At 37.6% G+C, this 27085-nt stretch overlaps 1 pseudogene; it reads right to left on the bottom strand.

Moving 5' to 3' along the window:
• Window positions 1–800: 800 nt before the first annotated feature.
• Window positions 801–9315, bottom strand: LOC100989016 (mannosyl-oligosaccharide 1,2-alpha-mannosidase IB-like; annotated as a pseudogene).
• Window positions 9316–27085: the final 17770 nt, after the last annotated feature.

The raw sequence follows: 27085 nt of genomic DNA on the forward strand, positions 1-27085 counted from the left end.
AGCAAGTCCAGGTTGGTGGGGACACTTTCAACTGGGGTGCAGCTGCCCTAAGTGTACTGAAAAGCCTGTTTCCAAGTGCACCCACACAAACCCACAGCAGAAAACATCATGATTGTGTCTGCAGCAGTGATGGAGACAGCAAAAGATGCCTTTTCCATTTCAGTTCCCAGCCAATGGTACCACCTGTCCATTGGGACAGGACAATACTCCTCATTTGCAAAGATCAGCATTGCACCTGTGTCTCTGCTAGGAGAAATACTGCCATTTTCTGGTTATAAGTGGGGAGGGGGGCTCTCCATCAGGGAAGAATGTGCATTCCAGTTTCCTTTGTCCCAAAATGTGCTCTGGTGGACTACAATCCCCCTTCCCTAGTGAAGGCCTGTATCAAAGGCTAGGTCTCTAAGGATCTTGCAGCTCCCCAAGGTCCTGCTGGTCCCCTGTGGTTGCCGTAGGCAGAAGAGGTTCTGGGAAATGTTTGTGTGGGATATAGTCATGCAGAGAGACACAAGGGCTAAAATTATCTGGACAGAATAGAGGCCCCAAACAGATGTACAGTCTGTATGTGCTCACCACCTCAGCTCGGGTTTGAGGGGGAGAGCAAGCAAACCTACGTGAACTCACCACCCAGTGCTCTGCCCTCCAGAAGTTCCCCAATCACTGCCAACAGTGATGCCTGGGTTTGCAAGGGCAGAGGGGCTCTCAGACAAATTGGTGGCAATGAGTCGGGTACAAGAGTGAGGAAAAAAAGACACACTCCCATCTACACTTTCCATGGGACTCCAAGTTCCTCATGGGTCAGTCTCTGCCAGACATTTATGCCCTTTTTTTTTCCTGTACCCCCAACTTCTTCCTGTGCATTCTCCAAAAGTTTCTGACACTTTTTCCTCAGCATTCCACTTGGGCCATGATTATTCACCTGTAACGTTAAATCTTCTTTCTAAGGAGAACTGGTATCCGATGTCTCTAGTCAGCCATCTTGAAAAAAATCACATGATTTTCATTCTTTATTCTGTTAATGTGATTTATCACAATTATTTTTATTTAGCTTTATTGAGGCGAAGAAATAAGACAAATAAAATTGCATATATTTAAAACGTACAACATGATGATTTGAAGTAAATACATATTGTGAACTGATTGCTGCAGCCAAGTTAATTATATTCACTACCTCAAGGACTTAATTTTTTTCTTTCATTTTGATGAGAATGCTTAAGGTCTACTCTTAGAAAATTTCAAAGTATATAATTTAGTATTATTAACTGTAGTCACCATGCTTTACATTATATTCTCAGAACTTACTTATCTTAGAATGGAAAGTTTGTATACTTTGGCCTACATCTCCCGATTTGACCCACCCCTAGACCTTATCAACTACCATTCTACTTTATTTCTAAGAACTCAATTTTATTGTTTTATATTCCACATTCACTTCTTTTGCTTTAAAACGAATTATGTAAATTACAGCACAGAGAAAAGAGGCAGAAAAAAGGCTAAAACGTTTTATACTACTTAATCTTGGGATTGGGGTAAAAATTATGACCTGTGGGTCAAATGCAGTCCTTTACCTGTTTATGTAAATAAAGCTTTATCGGAACACAGCTATACTCATTCATTTACATAATATCCGTATCTGTTTTCACACTTCAACAGCAGAACTGAGTAAGAAGAAAGACTCTATAGCTCATATAACCTAAAATATTTATTATCTGCCCTTTGCAGAAAAGCTTTCTGACTGGTTGTAAATTAAAAAGAGCATCTTCATCATAATCTGAATGAGCTGAAGTAACACAAAATCATCTTCACCAATGTTCTTGAGCCAGAGTAAGTGGATTGATATATTTCCATATCATATGTGGTTTGTATTAGTCAATATTGTGTTGCTATAAAGGAATACTTCAGACTGGGTAATTTATTTTATTTTTATTGATTTATTGTTTTTCCAAGACAGGGTCTCACTATCACCACTGGTATGCAGTGGCACAATTTTGGCTCACGTAACTGCCACCTTCCGGGTTCAAGTGATTCTCCCACCTCAGTCTCCCGTTTGCTGGAACTACAGGAGCACGCCACCATGTCTGGTTAATTTTTGTATTTTTAGTAGAGGCGGGATTTCACAATATTGGCCAGGCTCAAACTCCTGACTTCAAGTGATCTGCCTGCCTAGGCCTCCCAAAGTGCTGGGATTACAGGCATGAGCCACCATGCTCAGCCCCTATTTTTAAAATAGGTTAATTTACCTCACAGTTCTGCAGGCTATACAAGCATAGTGCCACTATCTGCTTTAGGCCAGGACCTCAGGAAGCTCTCACTCATGGCAGATGGCAAAAGGGAACAGGTTTGTCACATGGTAAGAGAGGGAGCCAGAGAGATGCCATGCTCCTTTAAGCCACCAGCTCTCATGTGAACTAACAGAGCAGGGACTTGCTCATTACCATAGGGAAGGCACCGAGCCATTCATGAGGGATCCATACCATCACTCAAACACCTTCCACCAGGCCTCACCTCTCACACTGGGGATCACATTTCAACATGAGATCTGGAGGAGAGAAATATCCCAACCATATCAGGTTACGCAAACATTCTGCTTATAATTTGTGCAGCCAAAACTAGTTACCAACTGTGTTTGTTAAATAAAAAATGGTATTAAAAATTTTTGTGTATAACTAAAAAATTATACAGATAGGTATAGAGAAAGAGAAAGGGAAGAGGGAGAGAGGGGGAGAGAGAGAGAGAGAGAGAGAGAGAGAGGAGCTATCCAATTTGAGTGTAAGGAAATCTAAAAAAAAATAAGAACTTAAAATCCTATTACTGGAAACTGCTTTTTGAAACCTAGAAATATTTTATTATGTTTTTCTTTATATTTAACAGCATGGGACTGTTAGTAGGATCCCTACCAAAGACAATTTACAACTTCAAGTTTTACCCACAAATGATGTGACAAAAGCTTTTTGAATTTAAACTAAGCAGCACTTCTATTAAACATTGATTTTAATAATATAATTGAAGTGATATAGCAAACTAAAAATGTTTTTATTTCTAAAGTAAATATTTTAGTCAAAGTTGCATCAAAAATCAAGCATTTCTTTGACATTTTTCAAGACTTTAATTTTAACTACAATTATAGTTAGTACTACATAGTACACATGATTTAAAATGAATTATAAACCTTTTCTCTTTATATGAAATATAAAATTTAAAATGCTGTAACATGATTCATATTGAAAAACGTAAAATTTTATACACTGCTCTCATACAGAAAGTGCCACTGGAATCACATAAAACTTTCTAATGCTTCAAGGTGCCAGGCACAGTGCTTGGCACATATTACATACTTCATAAATGTTTGTTCACTCATTCTCTCATTTACTCATGTACTCAAAGAAATACGGGCTTAAGGAGAAACTGCATTATAATGAGAACTGAAAGCACAATCTTTTATCAACAAACTTGGAGTTTTGACAAAGACTTTGACAGAGAGTGGAGCAGATGAGAGGATGATAATCAAGATTTCAAACTCCTTGGTTAAAATCTACTAAGTAAAGCCCTGGGTTCACAAGATGACATCATAGAGAATCAGAGTCAATACTCCACAAAAAGAATGCATTCTTTCAATACCCAGGTTGGACTTTTATATATAATCATCTGCTTGAACCTGGGAATAAGTCGTGTTAGAAATAAAACACACAGTCCACCGGAAGGTAAGAACCACCTGATGGGGGACTTGTTTCTCTGTGCTGAGACTTCTTTTCAGGTAGGGTCTCATTCTCTTGGTTTTGACAACTTAATACAAGTTGAATTAAAAAAAAAACTGCAGAGCGAGACTCCATCTCAAAAAAAAAAAAAAAAAAAACTGGCTTAACCCAAAAAGTTTTATTTTAAAATAAAGATAAATAAATGTAGAAGGTAGAGGGGTGTTTAATATTCCTATTTTTTTCCTGTTATGCACGAACCAATCCATCTATTCTGCATATTTGTGCCAAAGTCACAATGTGAGGTGTCAACTTTTTGAGGAGCATTTCTGGGCTATTTGCGGAAGGTCTGATAAATGCAGTATTTTACCAGAGTAATAAGGTCTACAAAATGCAAAAAGCTGTAAAAAAGAGAAGAAAGTATGGGTACTAAGCAGAATATAAGATAAAAATTGATCTTGGAGGAAATTTACCCATTTTCTGTTTGCCCCAAGAATACTGTGCTGGCAGCAAGATGCACTTTATTTTTTCCTAAATGGGAAACGGGTTAAAAATCTGTAACAAAAATAAAACATAACACTGGCAAGTCATTTGCAGCTGGCCTGAATTGTCTTTGGTATTCAGAGAAGGAAAAAAAAAAAAAAATGGAGGGCCGGGCGCAGTGGCTCATGCCCGTAATCCCAGCATTCTGGGAGGCCGAGGTAGGCGGATCACAAAGTCAGGAGATCACGACCAGCCTGACCAACATGGTGAAACACTGTGTATACTAAAAATACAAATATTAGCCAGGCATGGCGGCATGCACCTGTAATCCCAGGTACTCAGGAGGCTGAAGCAGAAGAACTGCTTGAACCCGGGAGGCGGAGGTTGCAGTGAGCCAAGATTGTGCCACTGCACTCTAGCCTGGGTGACAGAGCGAAACTCTGTCTCAAAAAAAAAAAAAAAGTACTGTTGTAGGTCCAGTCTTGTCATTCCACAGAAGGTAGGGAGCGTAGGGAGAGGTGTAGAAAACCCTCTCAAATTCTTCGCTTATGAACTGACTCTGCTTGAATACTTCTCTACCTTCTCTTAACTCCAGTCATCTGAGTAATACAAAGAGAGCTGTTGGAGATACAGGTTGTATCTCCTCATCTCTTGAGAATTTCCTGGGAAACCAAGAAGGCCTCTTTACTCTGCATTCTTATAAACAAATTAAGAGTTTGGAGACTTCATTGCCATTTGCACAGCTTCTCTGGGTCTTTGCCAATTAAACTTTCTTGCCTTTTTTTTTTTTTAGTGATTCGTAAGTGGGCTTGTGCTATTTTTAGCAAGGCTTTTTTGAGAACCAAGTACTTTCCCTTTTCTCTTCTAAAGTTATGGTCATCTACCTTTATCATTTAAACAATTTAAAGGTTTAAGTAGTAAAAAAATTACAATCTCAAAATATGTCCTAAAATTTGACTCTCTTAAAGACTTTATTGTAACTGGCTCTACATCCTTATTTTCTATGTTTACTGAAAACTTTTGTAGTGGCTGTCATTTATGCATCATTGGCTGGGCTGTGAGAACTGTTTAATAATTTGTGGTCTGAGATGATCAACCTTGGAAAATATTTAATTGTATTCATTCATTAAATCTTTTCCCAACTTAAATCTAAAAGCTAAGTTGAAAAGAAATGTTATCAAATAAGGAAATAAGCCTTCAGAATTCCAAGTTGGATTTCTTGTATGAACTTTTTTGTCTCATTAAACTTTGTTTAATGAGACAAAATCTTTAAATTCAGAGTAAATATCATACTAGTTATACTGTTTCCAATTTTATTAATGTCAATGGACGATGTCTAAATTAAACAATAAAAAGTCCCTTCAGTTTATGTGACAGAAAATGCGTGAGCATTAGATATTTATCTTACACCATAGTTACTGATAAATTTTTTTTGCCAAAATATAAAGAATTAGTAATTTCTTTAAAAAGAAATAACAATGCAAAACCTACTGATGGTAAGAGAAAATCCCTGAGATACTTACTTCAACACTTTTATCACTGAAAACGATTTTGAAGCTATTCTAATTATTTTGATTTCTATAAAGATAACAGAAAAAATTTTAAAAACATAAAATATTTGTGAATGGCACATTCACCTGATAAGATAATAAAGGATATCATCCCAGATAGAATATTTAAGAAAGTTGCACTGTGTTTTGTTTTTGCTTTAATGAGTTGTAAAAGTAATTTAGCTTATCAAGACAAATTCAGAGCTACATAATAGTATCGTGAATTTTGCCAAGTCACATAAATAAAGTTGTGAGTTGGATGACTCTCCTAACGTTATTATGAGATTTAAGTGGATAAAACTTGCTCGGTAGATTTATTAGTTCAGAAAAATAATCTCCTACCAGCAAAACCAAGAATTTCTTTTAGAACAGGTTTCAAGGCAGCAAACTGGCATTTTTCCACACTTTTTGTCATGCTACCACCACTGACTGAACCACATGAATTAAGTCTCAAACTCAGGCTTATAGGTAGTGGTTATGACAAATAGCAGTTTTAATGATTTCATATGAAGACAAAGACTTAAAGAGTATTTTTTGTGAGATCATGCCCCTAGAGGAAACTAAACTTAACCATGAAATTTAAATGAAATAGATTTTATTTAAACCGATTAAATAGGATTTGAAATGGTTGCCAGTCTGGTCATCCAATAGAGAACTTGAAAATTCAGACATGGATTGGCACTTGTTTGTTTTTTGAGTCTTCTTGTCACTGATGCAGTTATACTATCTTTTTTCTTTATCTTAGTTCATTACATTACTAAAATGGAGAAAAATGAGACAATGTGGAATATTTGACAGTTGCTCCACTGTAGGAATATATAATAGGTTCCAAAGGCCATCCTTAACTCCTGCAACGTGCTCTATATTCTTGGCTTTCTCTTAGGAAGTCTAGCCTCCAGACTTCAGAGCTCTACAAACCATATAAATATATGTGTGTGTGTGTGTGTGTGTGTGTGTGTGTGTATAAATATATGTAACTCTCTCTAAATATAAAACTCTCTATGTAACTCTATATACATAGAGTTATATACAGAGAGTTTTATATAGTTATATATATATACATATATTTAAAATATATATGGTTTATAGAGTACTCGGTGGTGCAAAAGTAATTGCGATCTTTGCTGTAACACACATCATTCTTATATGACCACTATCATGTTGACTTAGAGGTCTAGGTTTTCAGACTACGTTCTATAGTGGTCCACGTAAAACAAAACAGGTGAGACTGGTCCTGGTCCTCGGAACTGCTTTTATCCAACAGCAGAATTACCTGAAAGTGTGGTGTTGGCTAAATGTAACACAGGCAGAGGGTGAGCCTCTGTATTAAACACCTAGTAGTCTAAAGGTAAAAGGTCACCACTGGAGAACAGCACATACAAATATTTTAAGTGTTTCAGCAAGAAAGACACCCTGCTCTACATCACCATGTGTAGGAGTAGAGAAATGTACATCTTTGACTCCAGAAAATCCACCACTGACTCAGCAATACTTTTCAATGGCCAGTGCTGTTCCCTGCCCCACTGCCTGTATTTTGGATTGTGAGAGAATCACCATAGGTACCAACGGTTTCAATTACTTCTGGACACAGGATATAATACTTTTCAGCCTGACAGCCACAACCTCCACTGCACCATCAAACTTGACTGACTCAGGACCTAGCTTTAATGCAGTCTGTCATATGACTCATGACATGTATATGCAATTTCCACCCCAGCTCTAAATAATGACAGACTTATCTGTTCTGGAACCATCTTCTCCTAGTGCAAACATTACCCCAGCAAAGCAGGCCAGATGCCCCATCTTGTTTTCCAAGTGCCCACTGATCCATTCTTTACTAAAGATTAAGACAACCATGGGAGTTCTTGTTTTTTTACAGCCTCAAGAGCATCACCACACATCTTTCTCCAGTCATGGTCTGTTTTATCTGACATCAACCATGCTCTCAGTAAGTATTCATAAAAACTGTCTCCCGATCACCAAATGATGTGTGATACCGACCCCAGCGCCCTGTTCTTGGGTTCAATTTGGATAAAGACCGTTTGGACAATCCATTTTCTGAAGCAGTTTCCGCATGTACATGACCTTGTTGTAGTAAACCAGGTCTTCTGTCAAGTAGCTGAGGTGGATGAACTCCATGTGCAGTGTACCAGATTCATCCAGAATGCTGCTACATGCAGGACCCTAGCTTCAGTTGCACCCTACTCCACTCTGCAAATGTACCATTGTCCAGGGAATCCCAGTACATGTGTGAAAGGCAGGAAGGAATTTCTTAGCCAGTTGCACAGCTTTAATCTTGAATATCTCCTTTCCTGAAAGGTGATATGCTGCAAGTAGGCCTTCAATAAACTGAATGTTGACGTCAAACACAAACATCTCTGAATTCACACTGACCTCAAGGTTGTCTTTAAACAATCTTTGCACATCTAGGAATTCAGCATGAAGTCCCAAGATATAAAGGGTATCCAAAGCATCTACAATGGTAGCACCCATTTGTGAATTTTCAAATGTTAGTGGCACATCCTTTCCTTTTAATAGGTCTGAGTTCATTATGCCCCCAACTGTATGTCCTATAATTATCCTAGGCATGTTTCATGCTTTAATTTTTTTCCCTTTTCTTTTTTATGTTGTCTTCCGGGTCTCCACCATTCATGCCTACAAAGTTTGGAATAAGGACTGGTGGCAGTGGCTTGTTCTCTGTCTTCATTTCTCGGACCCTATTTTTCTCTATCTGAATTTCTGCTTGGATTTCCTTGCTTGACTTTTCTTTTCTTTCCTTTTTTTGAGATGTGGTCTCACTCTGTCACCCAGGCTGAGTGTTGCAGTGCCATCAGGGCTCACTGCAGCCTCCACCTCCCAGGCTCAAGCAATCCTCCCACCTTAGACTCCAGAATAGCTGGGATTACAAAAGGGCACTACCAGGCCTGGCTGGTTGTTGATTTTTTGTGGAGACAAGGTCTCATCATGTTGCCCAGGCTGGTCTCAAACTCCTAGATGAAAGCCATCCTCCTGACTTGGCCTCCCAAAGTGTTGGGATTACAGGTGTGAGCCACAGCACCCAGGCTGCTTGACTTTCTCAATTTTTCTTTTGTCTCTTCCAGGGACTTGTCATGATCAGCTCGAACTTTATTTCTCAGAGGTTCTTCTTCTTCTTCTCTGTGTGTATGTTAATTGGGTGCATAGATCAGGAAGACTTCAGGGTTTTTAGCCCCTTTGCCAGCTACTACATGAAGAATTAACACATCGTCTAAACCCAGATCAAAGCGTTTGTGTTTTGAGAAGCCTAGAAGAAAAAAGAATGCCCCCAAACACAGGGTGATGAAGGCATTAAAAATAAGTGTCTTCTCAGAAAGTCTCAAGGTAGCGCTGTGATGTGGGGAGGGCGGCCCCAGGTTCAGAGGTGGGATCCCACGTCTGGAGAGGGCAGCAGGGCTGGGGTAGTCATCGTTTATGCTCTTGAAGCTTACAGCAAATGCACGATACATTGAACTGTCTTCAAAATCTTGGCAAAAATGGGAAAACTCAATTTTGCTCCACTTGAAGGACTGCTGCGCTTCTTCACAGGCACCTCTTTGACGCTCCTCCAATTCCATTCAGAAACGTGAGTGACCCCCCCCCCCCCCCCCCCCCCCGCTTAAACGATCGCAAGCTTATGTCCTGCGAGATCTCGTTTGCCCTTTGACTTTCAGGGCCCTATCGGGTTATCAGAAGACTCTTCATTCCTAGGGGTAGATCAGAGAAGTCACACTGCAAAGGAGCTGCCCCTTGGGGAGGTGCTCAAGGGTGGTCTTCTGCCCCAAAAGGGAGTCTGGCTAACTCTGAGAATTGCAGAAGGTTCACCATCTCTGGTCCTTCCATTCCAGAATCTCTTAACCTTAGTGGTGGAAAAAATAAGGGTCTCCACCGAAATCTGGAAACAGGGAGGAAGGTTTCCGGCCTCCCGGAGGCCAAGGCAGAGGCGCTGGGGGAAGGAGCAAGAAGGGACCAGCCGCCCGCGCTTCCCGACGCTGCCAGTCAGGCTCCCGGGACGGGCAGAGCTCCGAGGCTGCCTCCGGGCAGTCACTTCCAACGTACCTGAGCCCGGCCAGCCGCTGTCGCTGTCGCCGCCGCACTCGCCTGTCCGGACGCACCTTCCTCCTCCTCCGCGGCCCCCGAGAAGCTGGGCGTGCAGGCAGGGGAGGCGCGGCGGCCCCTGCGGCTGGTCAGTTCACCAGGTGCCTGCTCCCGAGCGAGTTGCCACCGACCCCGCCGCGCCCGGCCGAGCCCCGCGCTCCGCAGCGTGGGAAGGAGCCGAGCAGAGACCCTTGCTCCGAGAGCCCGGGGTCGGCGCCTGCTCATTCCTCGCGCAGCCGTGGGGCGGCGGGTGGCCCCGGGCGCGCGCGAGCAGCCTCTTCTCTGGCAGGCAGAGGCCGGCTCCGTGTCCTCGGCCAGCCGCCGTGGGGGCCTCCTCCGCGCTGCCTCGCGTGGCGCCCGGCTCGGCCTAGCTGCGGCTGCTGAGAGATGGCGCCCACGCGCGGGGCTGCGGCCCAGCCTCTGCCTCCCCAGTACTGGTGGGCGCCGAACAGCTGTGGGGCGACACGCGCTGGGCGCACGAACGTAGGAGCCGGAGGGTGGGGCAGATGGGGCGCTTCCCGAACCCTCCCCGACTCGCGAGTGGGCGGCGCCGGCGGCGGAGCGTGGGGCGCGCTCCCTGGAGTCCACAGTTAAGTGACACCATCCTGGGTTTGCCTTTCTCTGTCGGGATCATTTTTCTTAGCATGACGTCCTCCAGGTCAGACACAAGGTCACAGGTGGCGGTTTCTGCCTTCCTCTGGCTGAGTATATTTCATTAAATATATATCCCGCATTTTCTGTATCCAGTCATCCCTCTGTGGACTGATAGGTTGTTTCTGTGTCTTGGCTAGTTTAAATAATGCCGTAATAAACATAAAGTGCAGATTATCTCTTTAAGATACCGATTTCCTTTCCTTCAGACACATACTCAGAAGTGAGTTGTATTTTTAACTTTTTGAGGAACCTCTGTATGTTAGTTCATATGTCTGCACCAGTTTACATTCCCACCAACAGTGTACAAGGACTTCCCTTTCTCTACATGCTCTGCAACAGTTGTTCTCTCTTGTGAGGTGTTGGTGACTATTTTTAGTAATAGCCATTGTAACGGAAGTGAGATGGTATCTCACTGTGGTTTTGATTTGAATTTCCCTGATAGTGATGTCAAGCACCTTTGTGTATTTATACCTGTTACTGATTTTTTAATTTTCTCGAAAAAAATGCCTATTCGAAAGATATACCTGTTTTTATTTGGGTGTTTTTGTTTGTTTGTTTGTTTGATATTAGGTTGAGTACCATATATATTTTGAATACTAACCTCTCATTAGATTATGGTTTGTAAATATTTCTCCTATTCTGTGGGTTACTTTTTCATCTTGTTGATGGCGTCCTTTGCTGTGCAGAAGCTTTTTAGTTTGATATCATACCATTTGTCTATTTTTTATTTTTTTGCCCATGCTTTGTGGTATGTACAAAAAATCTTTGCCAAGACAAATGTCAAGGAGCCTTTCCCTGTTTTCTTCTAGGAGTTTTACAGTTTCAGATCCTACACCTAAACCTTTAATTCATTTCAAATTGATTTTTGTATATGGCGTAAAATAAACAGTCTAATTTCTTTTTCTTCCTCCTACCTTCCTTTTTTTTCCTTTTATTTCTTCTTCTCTTTTTTTATTCTTGCATGTGAATATCCAGTTTTCCAAACATCGTTTATTGAAGAGACTATCCTTTTTCCATTGTGTCTCCTAGGCAACTTTGTCTAAAATAAATTGACCTTAAATGTGTGGATTTATTTATGGGCTCTTTATTCTGTTTGATTGATTGCTATGTCTTTTCTTATGTCAGTATCATGCTGGTTTGATAAATATAGCTTAATAATATAATCTAAAAACAGGAATAGTGTTGCTTCCAACTTTGTTCTCTCTCAAGAGTGCTTTGGCTGTTTAGAGCTTTTTGTGTTTCCACACATATTTTAGAATTATATTTATTTATTCAAAAAAAGGTCATTGGAATTTTGATAGGAATTATATTGAATTTGTAGGTTGCTGTAGGTAGTATGGCAATTTTAACAATATTAATCATGAATGTGATACATATTTTCTTTTATTTTTGTCTTCAATTTATTTCATCAATATTTTATAGTGTTGAGTGTCTAGATCCTTCAAACCCTTGGTTAAATATCTTCCTAAGTGTTTTTTTTAATACTATTTAAATTGGATAGTTTTCTTGACTGCTTTTCAGGTAGGTCATTATGATGTAAAGAAGTGCAACTGATTTTTGTGTTGATTTTGTACCTAAAACTACTGAATTTATTCATTAGTTCTAACATTTTTGGGGGGAATTTGTAGGGTTTTCTATGTATAGGATCTTGCTATTTGCAGGGATAATTTTACTGCTTGTCCTCTGATATGGATGTCTTTTGTTTCTTTCTTTTTTTTTTTCCTCTTGCCTAATTGCTCTCGTTACTACTTCCAGTACCATGCTGAAAAGAAGTGGTGACAGCGGGCATTCTTGTCTTGTTCCTGACCTTAGAGGAAAAGTTTTAGTTTTCCCTGATTATTATGTTAACTGTGAGTTTCTCATAGATGGCCTCTACTATATTGAGGAAATTTTCTTCTATTTCTAATTTGCCAGGAGTGTTAGATTTTTTCAAATGTTTTTTTCTGTGTCTATTGAGATAACCATGTGGTTTTTATCTTTCATTCTTTTAATGTGCTGTATCATTTGATTGATTTGTCTATGCTGAAATTTTTGCTATAGGGAATGGAAAGCTATCAAAAGATTTTCATAAAGGATATTTTGGATAAGTCCCCTCAGACCACTGCTGAGGAATGGGTTCTCAAAAACTAAATATGGAGAAAAGAAAGTTTGAGATGTTGCTGTAGGAATGATGTTGGCTTGTAGGAGAGCCTATGGGTTGGGAGAGAAAGGGATGGATTTAAAAATTATTGGAATGGTAACCTAGCCTCAAGGAGAGGGGAATTCTCCATGCTCCTTTCTTTTCTCATGTCTTTGATTTTTGCCACCTTGAAAGTTAATGTGATTGGTTAGATTTCAGGACAGAATAAAGGAATTATTTCTAGAGATTAATATTTTAAAGTACTCCAATTACACCTGAGTCAGGTTTTCCCCTCTCCTCCTCCTCCTCTCTCTCTTCCTTTTTTCCTTTTTCTCTTTGTTTCATTGTTTTTATTCCTTTTCTCTATGCATTAACACCACCAAAGAGGCTTGGAGAGTTAGTCTTGTTCTCACCCTCACACTCTGTGTCTTACAATTTTTTCCCTATGGCACTGTTGGAGGTGCAGACATGAGGTCGATTATATTCAAGAATCATGCTTGGGGAAGGGAGGAGAAACAAGATAAAGGAGCTTTGACTCAGGACTCCTTCAGTCTACTATCACAAGAAAAAGGAGATTTCCAAAGAATTCAGACCAGATCTCTAGTTTATTCAAACCTGAGTCAAAGCCTCATCTAATAATGAAGTTACTTTTCTCTGTCTCTTTTTTTTACCTTTTTGTACCTACAGCTCCTTTAAATTAATTTTATAGAGAAATAATTGGTTTAAAAATAATTGGTTTGAAAAATAATTCAGATATTTTTGTGTCCTTTGAAACAATATTACCTTAAGAACACCTAAACATTCTTTGCAGCATTAAATTAAATAACGCATGCCTTATTCATAACATGTTATAAAACAGCCATTTAAATAAGATTTATATGCATTAAGTTGTAAAAGGGCCCAGAAGATATTGTCATTTGACTAAAAATTGTAAAGTTAAAGAAATATAAACATTATAAAAATCCACAAACCTTCACACCAAACTTTGAATGGTCAATAATATTCACTTAGGGGTGAATATTATTCACTTAGGGGTGAATCCATCACTGGAAACAGTGATGGATTGTGACAAAGATCATTTTATATTTCACTTTATGGAATTCTTCTGTTTAAGTTATTTTGAGATATTGAAAAAATATTTTATATATAAAATTTTATGAGAAATATTAATATGATTATTATTAATATAATGTAATAGTAATATTAATATATTTCTAAAATACAAATATGAGAAATATATTAATATATTCATATATTTCTAATATACAAATATGAGAAATGTATGAATATATTAATATATTTCTCATATAAATGTTAATATTCACTTTTATGTATGAGAAATATTTTATATAGATTTATATAAAATTTATATATTTATATGCATATAAACGCATATATTTATAAATAGTATAAATATATAAATTTTTATTTTTATTTTAGATTCAGTGGGTACATGTGCAGGTTTGCTACAAGGGTAAACTGTATGATGCTAAGCGTTTGACTTCTATTGATCCGATCATCCAGACAGTGAACGTAGTACCCAATAGGAATTCAGTTCTTGTCCTCATTCCTCCCTCCCTCCTTTTGGATTCTACAGGGTGTGTTGTTCCCATCTTTATGTCCATCTGTATCTAAGATTTGGCTCCCACTTATAAATGAGAACATGCAATGTTTGATTTTTTTTTTCTGTGTCAATTTGCTTAAGATACTAGCCTCCAGCTTCATCCATATTGCTGCAAATGACATTATTTCATTTTTTATGGCTGTGTAGTATTTCCTGATGAATATGTACCACATTTGTTTATTTCAATGGGTTTTAGGGTACAGGTAGTTTTTGATTACATAGGTAAGTTCTTTAGTGGTAATTTTTGAAATTTTAGTGCACATGTCACCTGAGCAGTGTATCCAATATGTAGTCTTTTATCCATCACCTCCCTGTCAACATTCCCCACCAAGTCCCCAAATTTCATTATATCACTCTATGCCTTTGCATCCTCATAGCTTAACTCCCACTTATATGTGAGAATATATGATATTTGGTTTTTCATTCCTGAGTTACTTCATTTGGAATAATGGCTTCCAGCTCCATCTAAGTTGCTGCAAAAGACATTATTTTGTTTCTTTTTATGACTGAGTAGTATTTCATGCTCTCTCTCTCTCTCTCTCTATATATATACACACACACACACACATATGTATATGCACGTATATGCATATATACATATATATACAGTCATATACATATATGTATATGCACGTATATACATATATACCGTCATATACATATATACTTGCATATACATGTATGTGTGTATGTGTGTGTGTGTGTGTGTGTGTATATATATATATATACACATACCACATTTTCTTTATCTACTCATTGATAAGTGAACACTTAGGTTGGTTCTATATCTTTGCAATTGTGGATATTGATCTTTCCTGCACAGACTAAAGAACACAGCTGCAAATGCAATGATGCACAAAGGAGCCATGCATCTGAGTAAGAACCTCTCTACTGCCCATGGCTCTCAAGTGCCAAATAATGCAAAATAGCCCAAACGACAACACCAAAAATAACTTTACTAATTATCACCTTCTGTAAACCAAAATCAGGAATTCAACAACAAACATTCTGTATGCAGCCTTATCCCTCTGAAATTTTCCAGGAGTGAAGTAAACTGACTATACTAAACTTAGACCACAGTTAAAGTAATACTGGCTCTCCTAGATGAGAAAGAATAAGCACAAGAACTCTGGCAGTTTAAAAAGAAAAAAAAAACTGTCTTTTTACCTCAGAAAAGCCCACTAACTCCCCAGCAATGCTTCTTAACCAATCAATTGTCTGAAGTGACAGACATGGAATTCAGAATCTGGGTAACAAGAGAGCTCCTTGAGATCAAGGAAAAAGTTGAAACTCAGTTCAAGGAAGACAAGCAATTCAGTAAATTGATAAAGAGCTAAAAGACAAAATAGCCCTTTTAAAAGAGACCCAAACTGAACTTCTTGAGGTGAAAAATTAACTACAAGAATTTTATAATACAGTTGGAAGTATTAACAGTGGAATTGATCATGCTGAGAAAAGAATCTCAGAGCTTGAAGACCAGTTCTTCAAATTAACTCAGTCAGACAAAAATAAAGAAGAATTGAGAAAAATGAACAAAGTTTTCAAGAACTATAGGATTATGTATAGAGACCAAATCTATGACTCACTGGCATTCCTGAGAGAGGAGAGAGAATAAGCAACTTGGAAAATGTGTTTGAGGTTATAGTTCATGAACATTTTCCCTAATCTTGCTAGAGAGGTTGACATGCAAATTCGAGAAATATAGAGAAGTTCCACCACATACTATAAAAGATGACCATCTCCAAGGCACATAGTCATTAGATTCATCAAGTTCAATGAAAAAAAAACAAAAACAAACTCAAAAAGCCAAAAATGTAAAAGCAGCTAGAGGGAAGCGGCAGGGGCAATTCCCAATCAGGCTAGCATCAGACCAATCAGAAGAAACCTTGTAAACCAGAAGAGATTGAGGATCTATTTCCAGTATACTTAAAAAAAAAAAAATTCCAACCAAGAATTTCATATCCTGACAAGCTAAGCTTCATAAATGACAGAGAAATAAGATCTTCCTCAGACAAGCAAATGTTGAGGGAATATATTTCAACTAGACTAGCCTTACAAGGGGTTCTTAACAGAAGTGTTAAACATAGATTAGAAAGAACAATACCTACTACCACAAAAGCACACTTAAGTGCACAGCTACAGGCACTATAAAACAACTACACAATCAAGTCTACACCACAATCAGCTAACAACAACATCACAGCATCAAAATCACACACCTCAAGACTAAATTTGAATATACATGGGCTGAACACCCCATTTAAAAGACATAGAGTGGCAGCCTGAATAAAAAGATGAGATCTGACTATCTGTTGTCTTCAAAAGACCCATTTCACATGTAATAACACCTACAGGCTCAAAGTAAAATGGTAGAGTAAGAACTACCCTGCAAACAGAAAACAAAAAAGAGCCAGATTTCTATTCTTGTGTCAGATAAAATAGACTTTAAATCAATAAAAATTGAGAAGGACAGTGAATGGCATTACACAATGATAACAATAAATGTATTCAACATTGGAGCACCCAGATTCACAAAACAACTTCCTCTTGGCCTATGAACAGTCTTAGACTACCACGCAATAATAGTGGAGACTTCAGCACCCCATTGACAGTGTTAGCCAGATCATATAAGTAAAAAACTAACCAAGAATCTCTGGAATTAAGATTGACAGTTGACAAATTGGACTTCATAGACATCCACAGAACACTCCACTCAACAACCACAGAATTATTCTCATCTGCACATGCAGTGTATTCTAAGTTCTCCCACATGCTCAGTCATAAAGCAAGCTTCAATAAATTTTAAAGAAATTGAAATTATACCAAGCATAACCTCTAATCACAGTGCAATAAGAATAGAAATGGAAACCAAAAGATCTCTCCAATCTACACAAATACATGGAAATTAAACAGCTTACTTCAAGTAACTCCTGGGTGGACACTGAAATTAAGGCAGAAATAAAATTCTTTGAAATTAGTAAAAATGGGACACAACTTTCCAAAATCTCTGATATACAGCCAAAGCTGTGTTAAGAGGAAAGTAGCCTTCAATGCCTTCAACAAAAAGTCAGAAAGATTTGAAATTAGTAAGCTAACTTTGTACTTAAAGGAACTAGGAAAGAAGAACAAACAACTCCAAAGCTAGCAGAAGAAAAGAAATAATGAAAATCTGAAAACACCTTGAGACCAGAAAATCCATACAAAGGCTCAACAAAACCAAAAGCTGGTTGTTTGAAAGGATAAATGAGATTGATAGACTATAAGCTAGATTAAGAAAAAAAGAGAGGGGATTCAAATAAACACAATACACCATCAGAAATGACACAGGTAACATTACAACCGATCCAAAAGAGATGCAAAACATCATCAAAGACTGTGATGAACACCTTTATGCACACAAACTAGAAAATCTAAAAGAAATGGATAATCCCTGGAAATGCCCAACTTCCCAAGACTAAGTCAGGAAGAAATAGAAATCCCAAATATACTAATATCAAGTTTTGAAATTAAATCAGTAATAAATAACATACCAAACAAAATAGCCCTGGATCAAGTGGATTCACAGCTGAATTCTACCAGATATAGGAAGAAGAACTGACATCAATCCTACTGAAATGATTTCAAAAAAAATCAAGGAGGATGGACTTTTTCTGTGAAGCCAGCATCAGCCTGATACCAATATCTGGCAGAGACCCAATGAAGAAAGAAAACTTCAGACCAATATCGATTATGAACATAGACACAAAAATCCTCAATGAAATACTAACAAATCTAATCCAGCAGAATAGCAAAAAGTTAATACACCATGATCAAGTAAGCTTTATTCCTGAAATGTATGGCTGGCTTAACATATGCAAATTGATAAATGTGATTAACCACATAAATAAAATAAAAAGCAAAAACCATATGGCTATCTCAATAGATGCATAAAAACTTTTGATAAAATCCAACATCTCTTTATGATAAAACCCTCAACAAAGTAGTCATTGAAAGAACACACCTCAAAATAATAAGAGCCATTTATGACAAACAGACAGCCAACATTTTACTGAATGAGCTCGAACCACTCACTTTGAGAACTGGAAAAAGACAAAGATGCCCACTCTCACCACTCCTATTCAACATAGTACTAGAAGTTCTTGCCAGGGCAGTCAGGCAAGGGAAAGAAACAAAAGACACCCAAATAAGAAAAGAATAAGTCAAATTGTCTATCTTCACTGATATTATCATTCTGCACTTAGAAAATCCTAAAGACTCTTCCAAAAGGCTCCTAGAACTGATAAATAACTTTAGTAAAGTTTCAGGATACAAAAATCAATGTACAAAGAATTTGTATATACCAAAAATGTCCAGGCTGAGAGTCAAATCAAGAATACAACCCCACTTAGACAATAGCCAGACACACACACACAAATGCTCAGGAATATAGCTAGCCAAGTAGATGAAAGATCGCTATAAGGAGAAATACAGAACACTGCTGAAAGAAATCAGAGATGACAAAAATAAATGGAAAAGCATTCCATGCTCATGGATAAAAAGAATCAATATCATAAAACTGGCCATATTGCCCAAGGCAATTTGCAGATTCAAATGCTGTTTCTATCAAACTACCAATGTCATTCTTTACAGAATTAGAAAAAGTACTATTCTAAAATTCAGATAGAACCAAAAAAGAGCCCCAAGAACCAAAGCAATCCCAAGCAAAAAGAACAAAGCATCACACTACTCAACTTCAAACTCTACTATAAAGCCATCGTAACCAAAGCAGCTTGATACTGCTACAAAAACAGACACATAGACCAATGTAACAGAATAGAAAACTCAGAAATAAAAACGCACAGCTAGAAACCATCTAATATTCAAAAAGGCCAACAAAAGCAAGCAATGAAGAAAGGGCCCCCTATCCAATAAATGATGCTGGATAACTGACTAGCCATATGCAAAAGATTGATGGAGGACTCCTACCATTCACCATGTACAAAAATTAACTCAGAATGGATTAAAGATTTAAATGTAAGACCTCAAGTTATAAAAGTCCTGGAAAAAAAACCTAGGAAATACTCTTCTTTATTTGACCTTGGCAGAAAATTGTTTGACTAAGTCCCCAAAAGCAATTGCAACAAAACCAAAAATAGACTAGTGGGACCTAATTAAACTAAAGAGCTTCTGCACAGCAAAAGAAAATATAAACAGAGTGAACAGACAACCTACACAATGGGAGAAGATATCCTCAAATTATGCATCTAACAAAGGCCTAATTTCCAGAATTTATGGGGAACTTAAATCAACAAGCAAAAATTAATTCCATTAAAAAGTGGGCAAAGGACATGAGCATATACTTTTGAAAAGACACGAGTGTCCAAAAAACATGAAAACATGCTCGGCATTACTAATCATCAGAGAAATGAAAATCCAAACCACAATTAGATACCATCTCATACCAGTCAAAATGGCTATTTATAAAATGTCAAAAAACAACATATACTGGCAAGGCTTTAGAGAAAAGGAAATGCTTATACACTGTTGCTGTGAATGTAAATTAATCCAGCCACTCTGGAAAGCAGTCTGGAGATTTCTCAAGTAACTTATAACATAGCTACCATTTGACCTGGCAATCTCATGATTGGGTTTATATTCAAAAGAAAATAAATTATTCCACCAAAAAGGCACATGTACTTGTATGTTCATCGCTATGCTATTTGCAGTTGCGAAGACATGGAGTCAACTCAGGTGCCCATTAATTTTAAGTTGGATAAGGAAAATATGATACATATTCTCTATGGAATACTATGTAGACATAAAAAATGAGATCATATCCTTTAAAGCAACATAGATGGAGCTGGAGACCATAATCTTAAACAAATTAACACAGAAACAGAAAACCAAATACTACATGTTGTCACTTATAAGTGGGAGCTAACCCTTTAGCACACACAGACATCAATATGGGGACAATTGACACTGTGGACTACTAGAGGGTGGAGGAAGTGGGGGTGGGTTAAAAAACTACCTATTGGGTACTATGCTCACTACCTGGGTGATGAGATCCACACTCCAAACCACAGCATTACTCAATATTCCCACGTAACACACTTGCACATTTGCCCTTTGTATCTAAAAGTTTAAATGTAAAAAAGACAAATATAAGCATGCTTTCTTTTTTATTTTTAAAGATTTAGTGGGTAGAAGTGCAGATTTCTTACATGCATATATTGGATAGTGATGGAGTCTGGGCTTTAGTGTACCCATCACTTGAATACTGGACATTGTATCTATTAGGTAACTTCTCAGCTTTTGCCCACCTCTCATCTTCCTGCCTTCCGTAGTCTCCAGTGTCTGTTATTCCACTCTATTTGTCCACGTGTGCCCTTCACTTAGCTTCCACTTATAAGTAAGAATATGCAGTATTTTATTTTCTGTTTCTGAGTTATTTTACTTGGGCTATATAGCCTCCAGTGCCATTCATGTTGCTGCAGAAGACATGAATTCATTCTTATTTATGACTGAGTACTATTGTATGGTGTGCGTGTGTGTGTATATATATGTGTGTGTGTATGTATATACATACATGTGCACTGTGACCATACATACACATACATATATGTATATATACATGCGTATATGTATACATTCACACACATATAACTATGTATATATACACACATATATACATGTGTGTATATACACATATACATGTATATAGGTGTGTGTATATACACACACACACCCAATCTGATTATTTTTCAACAGTGTTTTGTATTTCTCCTTGTAGAGATCTTTCATCTACTAGGCTAGCTGTATTCCTGGGCATTTTTGTGGATGTATATATATGTATATACATATACATATATATGTACACATTCACACATATATACATACATATATTTACACACACACCAATATACACCTATGTGTGTATATACACATATGCATATATGTATATATACACATATGTATATAGGTGTGTGTGTATATATATACATATATACATGTATACCCACTCTGATAATTTTTCAGCAGTGTTTTGCATTTCTCCTTGTAGAGATCTTTCGTCTACTAGGCTAGCTGTAGTCCTGGGCATACACATGTAAACACACACAACATGTACACATTTTCTTTATTCAATCATCTTTTGATCAACACTTAGATTAATTTCACATCTTTGCTATTGAGAATAGTGCTGTGATAAATGTACAAGTGTAGGTATCTTTTAGATATAATGATTTATTTTTTAATGTGATTGTAGTTTTATTTTTAGTTTATTTAGTTTATTGAGAAATCTCCATAGTGTTTTCAGCAAAGTTTGTACTAATTTATAATCCAGTGAATGATGTATAAGGATTCCCTTTTCTCCACATTCTCATCAGCATCTTGGCTTTTTAACAATAGCTATTTTAACTGATGTAAGATGGTATCTCACAGTGATTTTAATTTGCATTTTTCAGATGATTAGTGATGTTGAGTATTTTTTCATATGTCTGTTGGCCACTTGTATGTTTTCTTTTGAAAAATAGCTGTTTCTTTCTACCGGAGGTACAAGGAGGAACTGGTACCTTCTGAAACTATTCCAACCAATAGAAAAAGAGGGAATCCTGCCTAACTGATTTTATGAGGCCAGCATCATCCTGATACCAAAGCCGGGCAGAGACACAACCAAAAAAGAGAATTTTAGACCAATATCCTTGATGAACATTGATGCAAAAATCCTCAATAAAATACTGGCAAACCGAATCCAGCAGCACATCAAAAAGCTTATCCACCATGATCAAGTGGGCTTCATCCCTGGGATGCAAGGCTGGTTCAATATATGCAAATCAATAAATGTAATCCAGCATATAAACAGAACCAAAGACAATAACCACATGATTATCTCAATAGATGCAGAAAAGGCCTTTGACAAAATTCAACAACGCTTCATGCTAAAAACTCTCAATAAATTAGGTATTGATGGGATGTATTTCAAAATAATAAGAGCTATCTATGACAGACCCACAGCCAATATCATACTGAATGAGCAAAAACTGGAAGCATTCTCTTTGAAAACTGGCACAAGACAGGGATGCCCTCTCTCACCACTCCTATTCAACATAGTGTTGGAAGATCTGGCCAGGGCAATTAGGCAGGAGAAGGAAATAAAGGGTATTCAATTAGGAAAAGAGGAAGTCAAATTGTCCCTGTTTGCAGATGACATGATTGTATATCTAGAAAACCCCATTGTCTCAGCCCAAAATCTCCTTAAGCTGATAAGCAACTTCAGCAAAGTCTCAGGATACAAAATCAATGTACAAAAATCACAAGCATTCTTATACACCAATAACAGACAAACAGAGAGCCAAATCATGAGTGAACTCCCATTCACAATTGCTTCAAAGAGAATAAAATACTTAGCAATCCAACTTAAAAGGGACGTGAAGGACCTCTTCAAGGAGAACTACAAACCACTGCTCAATGAAATAAAAGAGGATACAAATAAATGGAAGAACATTCCATGCTCATGGGTAGGAAGAATCAATATCGTGAAAATGGCCATACTGCCCAAGGTAATTTATAGATTCAATGCCATCCCCATCAAGCTACCAATGACTTTCTTCACAGAATTGGAAAAAACTACTTTAAAGTTCATATGGAACCAAAAAAGAGCCCGCATCGCCAAGTCAATCCTAAGCCAAAAGAACAAAGCTGGAGGCATCACGCTGCCTGACTTCAAACTATGCTACAAGCCTACAGTAACCAAAACAGCATGGTACTGGTACCAAAACAGAGATATAGATCAATGGAACAGAACAGAGCCCTCAGAAATAACGCCACATATCTACAACTATCTGATCTTTGACAAACCTGACAAAAACAAGCAATGGGGAAAGGATTCCCTATTTAATAAATGGTGCTGGGAAAACTGGCTAGCCGTATGTAGAAAGCTGAAACTGGATCCCTTCCTTACACCTTATACAAAAATTAATTCAAGATGGATTAAAGACTTAAACGTTAGACCTAAAACCATAAAAACCCTAGAAGAAAACCTAGGCATTACCATTCAGGACATAGGCATGGGCAAGGACTTCATGTCTAAAACACCAAAAGCAATGGCAACAAAAGACAAAATTGACAAATGGGATCTAATTCAACTAAAGAGCTTCTGCCCAGCAAAAGAAACTACCATCAGAGTGAACAGGCAACATACACAATGGGAGAAAATTTTCACAACCTACTCATCTGACAAAGGGCTAATATCCAGAATCTACATGAACTCAAACAAATTTACAAGAAAAAAACAAACAACCCCATCAAAAAGTGGGCAAAGGACATGAACAGACACTTCTCAAAAGAAGACATTTATGCAGCCAAAAAACACATGAACAAATGCTCATCATCACTGGCCATCAGAGAAATGCAAATCAAAACCACAATGAGATACCATCTCACACCAGTTTGAATGGCAATCATTAAAAAGTCAGGAAACAACAGGTGCTGGAGAGGTTGTGGAGAAGTAGGAACACTTTTACACCATTGGTGGGACTGTAAACTAGTTCAACCATTGTGGAAGACAGTGTGGTGATTCCTCCAGGATCTAGAACTAGAAATACCATTTGACCCAGCCATCCCATTACTGGGTATATACCCAAAGGATTATAAATCATGCTGCTATAAAGACACATGCACACATGTGTTTATTGTGGCACTATTCACAATAGCAAAGGCTTGGAACCAACCCAAATGTCCATCAATGATAGACTGGATTAAGAAAATGTGGCACATATACACCATGGAATACTGTGCAGCCATAAAAAAAGGATGAGTTCATGTCCTTTGTAGGGACATGGATGAAACTGGAAACCATCATTCTGAGCAAACTATCGCAAGGACAGAAAACGAAGCACCTCATGTTCTCACTCATAGGTGGCAGTTGAACAATGAGAACACTTGGACACAGGGTGGGGAACATCACACACTGGGGCCTGTCATGGGGTGGGGGGAGGAGGGAGGGATAGCATTAGGAGATATACCTAATGTAAATGACGAGTTAATGGGTGCAGCACACCAACATGGCACATGTATACATATTTAACAAACCTGCATGTTGTGCACAGGCACACTAGAACTTAAAGTATAATAATAATTTTAAAAAGTGGTAAAAAAGCTAAAAACTAAAAAATAAATAGATAAATAAAATAAGTTATTAGAAGAAAAAAGCAAAAAAAAAAAAAAAAACACCAGCCCTAGATGATGGTAATTTTCTTTACAGACTTTCTGTTTTCAATTTCATTTATTTCTATTAAAATTTGTGTTATGTTTTTAATTTTTTTCTTCATATTTAATTTAATATTCCCTTTCTAGTTTATTAAGGTGGGAGCTTAGATTATTGGTTATATATCTTATTTTTAATGTATGCAATCAATGCTATAAATTTTCCTCTAAGCACTGCTTTGCTGCATCCCACACATTTGATAAGTTGTACTTTTTGTTTCATTAGAAATATTTTTAAATTTTTCTTGAGATTTCTTCTTTGACCTATGATATTTGTTATAAGGGTGTTGTTTATTATCTAAGTATTTCGAAGTCTTCTTGCTATCTTTTTGTTATTAATTTCTACTGTAATTCCATTGTGGTCTGCAAGTATACATTGTATGATTTTCATTTTTTTATATTTGTTAATGTGTGTTTTATGGCTCAGAATGTTGTCTATATTGGTAAGTCTTCCACATGAGCTTGATCAGAATGTGTTGGATAAAGTAGTCTATGAATGTTCATGATGTTTAGTGGATAGATGATGCTGTTTCACTATGCACTTGGTGGTTTTCTTTTTTCTATATCTGTCTATATCTGATGTGAGTGTTAAAGACTTTAACTAAAAAAATGGATTAATCTAGTCTCCTTGAAACACTATGAGTTTTTACCTCTTGCATTTTGATACTCTGTTCTTTAGGTGCACACACATGAAGAATCCTCATGTCTTGTCAGAGAATTGACCCCTTTATCATTGTGTAATTGTCCTTATCTTTGGTAATTTCCTTGCACTGAAGTCTGCTCTGTCTGAAATTAATACCACTACTCCCACCTTTTTTTTTTTTTGAGACGGAGTTTCGCTGTTGTTGCCTGGGTTGAACTGCAGTGGCGTGATCTTGGTTCATTGCAACCTCTGCCTTTGGTTTCAAGTGATTCTCCTGCCTCAGCCTCCCGAGTAGCTGGGATTACTGGCGCCTGCCACCACACCCGGCTAATTTTTCGTATTTTTAGTAGAGACGGGGTTTCACCATGTTGGCCAGGATGGTCTCGCTCTCTTGACCTCGTAATCTGTCCACCTCGGCCTCCCAAAGTGCTGGGATTACAGGCATGAGCCACCATGCCTGGCCATTAAATTTAGAATTAAGACCAGAAATCAGGACAAATGTCCACTAATTAAAGCTCAGATGGAGCATTCAGATAAGGCATTATGACAAGTTAGGGCACAGATGATAAGAGGTTTTGATCTAATTATTTATCCTCAGAATCTTCTGTCACAGATATAAAATAATTACAACCTACGGAAGACACACTCCTGCCCCCACATCCAATAAGTAGGGTCATAACTATTTCATTACCCTTCCCCTCTGTTTCCACCCATAACTCCAATTCCCAGAAATAAAGTAGAAAATAAGAAAAAAACAGGTTTGGGGGATTGGGAAACAGGAAGGTTAGAACCATGGATGTAAAGAAGGACGCTGCAGAGACTGAACTGGAAAATACCGTGGAAATAATGCAGTCTAGGCTTAGAGTGTGTTTTCTCTTTCTAGCAATAAAAACCACACTTCTGGTGGCTCACGCCTGTAATCCCAGCCCTCTGGGAGGCCAGGGAGGGTGGATCACCTAAGATCAGGAGTTCGAGAGGAGCCTGGCCAGTATAGTGAAACCCCATCTCTACTAAAAATACAGAAACTAGCCAGGTGTGGTGGCACACACCTGTAGTCCCAGCTACTCGGGAGGCTGAGGCAGGAGAATTGCTTGAACCCGGTTGGCAGAGGTTGCAGTGAGCCAAGATCATGCCACAGCACTCCATCCTAGGTGACAGAGCAAGATTCTGTCTTAAATAAATAAATAAATAACATAACCAATAACCACAATTTTAGTGAAGATCATGCCCATTATTATAAATTTTCCTTTAAAGCAAGAAAATGTATACCTATTAGAGGATTTAAATTGTTAGAAAAATACCTAGAGATTACACACATTAACCCAGTTATTCTTGTCATAAAACACTTAAAAAGTGATCACATTTGTTTATCACTCCAGAGTAAGTTTTGGAAAATACTTGAGAGCAGAGGCAATGCCCAAATCTCCCTGGCCAAGGTAAAAGCTCTTCTAGACAATTTTTTATTCAAGTAGGAAATAAAAACTGTGTTGCTAGTTTATTTAGAAAGTGACAAAAATGTAACCACTATGCATATAATTCTATGTATTATAGGGAATTAGTTACATAGCTAGGATTTTCCTCAAGGGAAAACTCTTGACATATTTTCAACATTTAATAATTATATGAATATAGATGAGAAATTTTAAAATATTAACAAATAGAACATCAGTGTATTAAAAGAGTAGCATGTTATTCTCCAAATCAGAAACATTTTATAATAATAATACAGTAAATACTACTTATTATGCTAATTTTTTTTTCTTACATATGCTGGACACTTGTATATGTACCTCACTTGTATTAATCCATTTAAAATTTAAAAGATTGGCCAGACACAGTGGCTCACACCTGTAATCTTAGAACTTTGGGAAGCGGAGGCGAGAGGATCACTTGAGGCCAGGAGTTTGAGACCAGCCTGGGCACTATAGCAAGATACTGTCTCTAAAAATTTTTTTTTAAAAAGAA

This window comes from Pan paniscus, chromosome 20 (genome assembly GCF_029289425.2).
Source record: "Pan paniscus chromosome 20, NHGRI_mPanPan1-v2.0_pri, whole genome shotgun sequence".
NCBI lineage: Eukaryota > Metazoa > Chordata > Mammalia > Primates > Hominidae > Pan > Pan paniscus.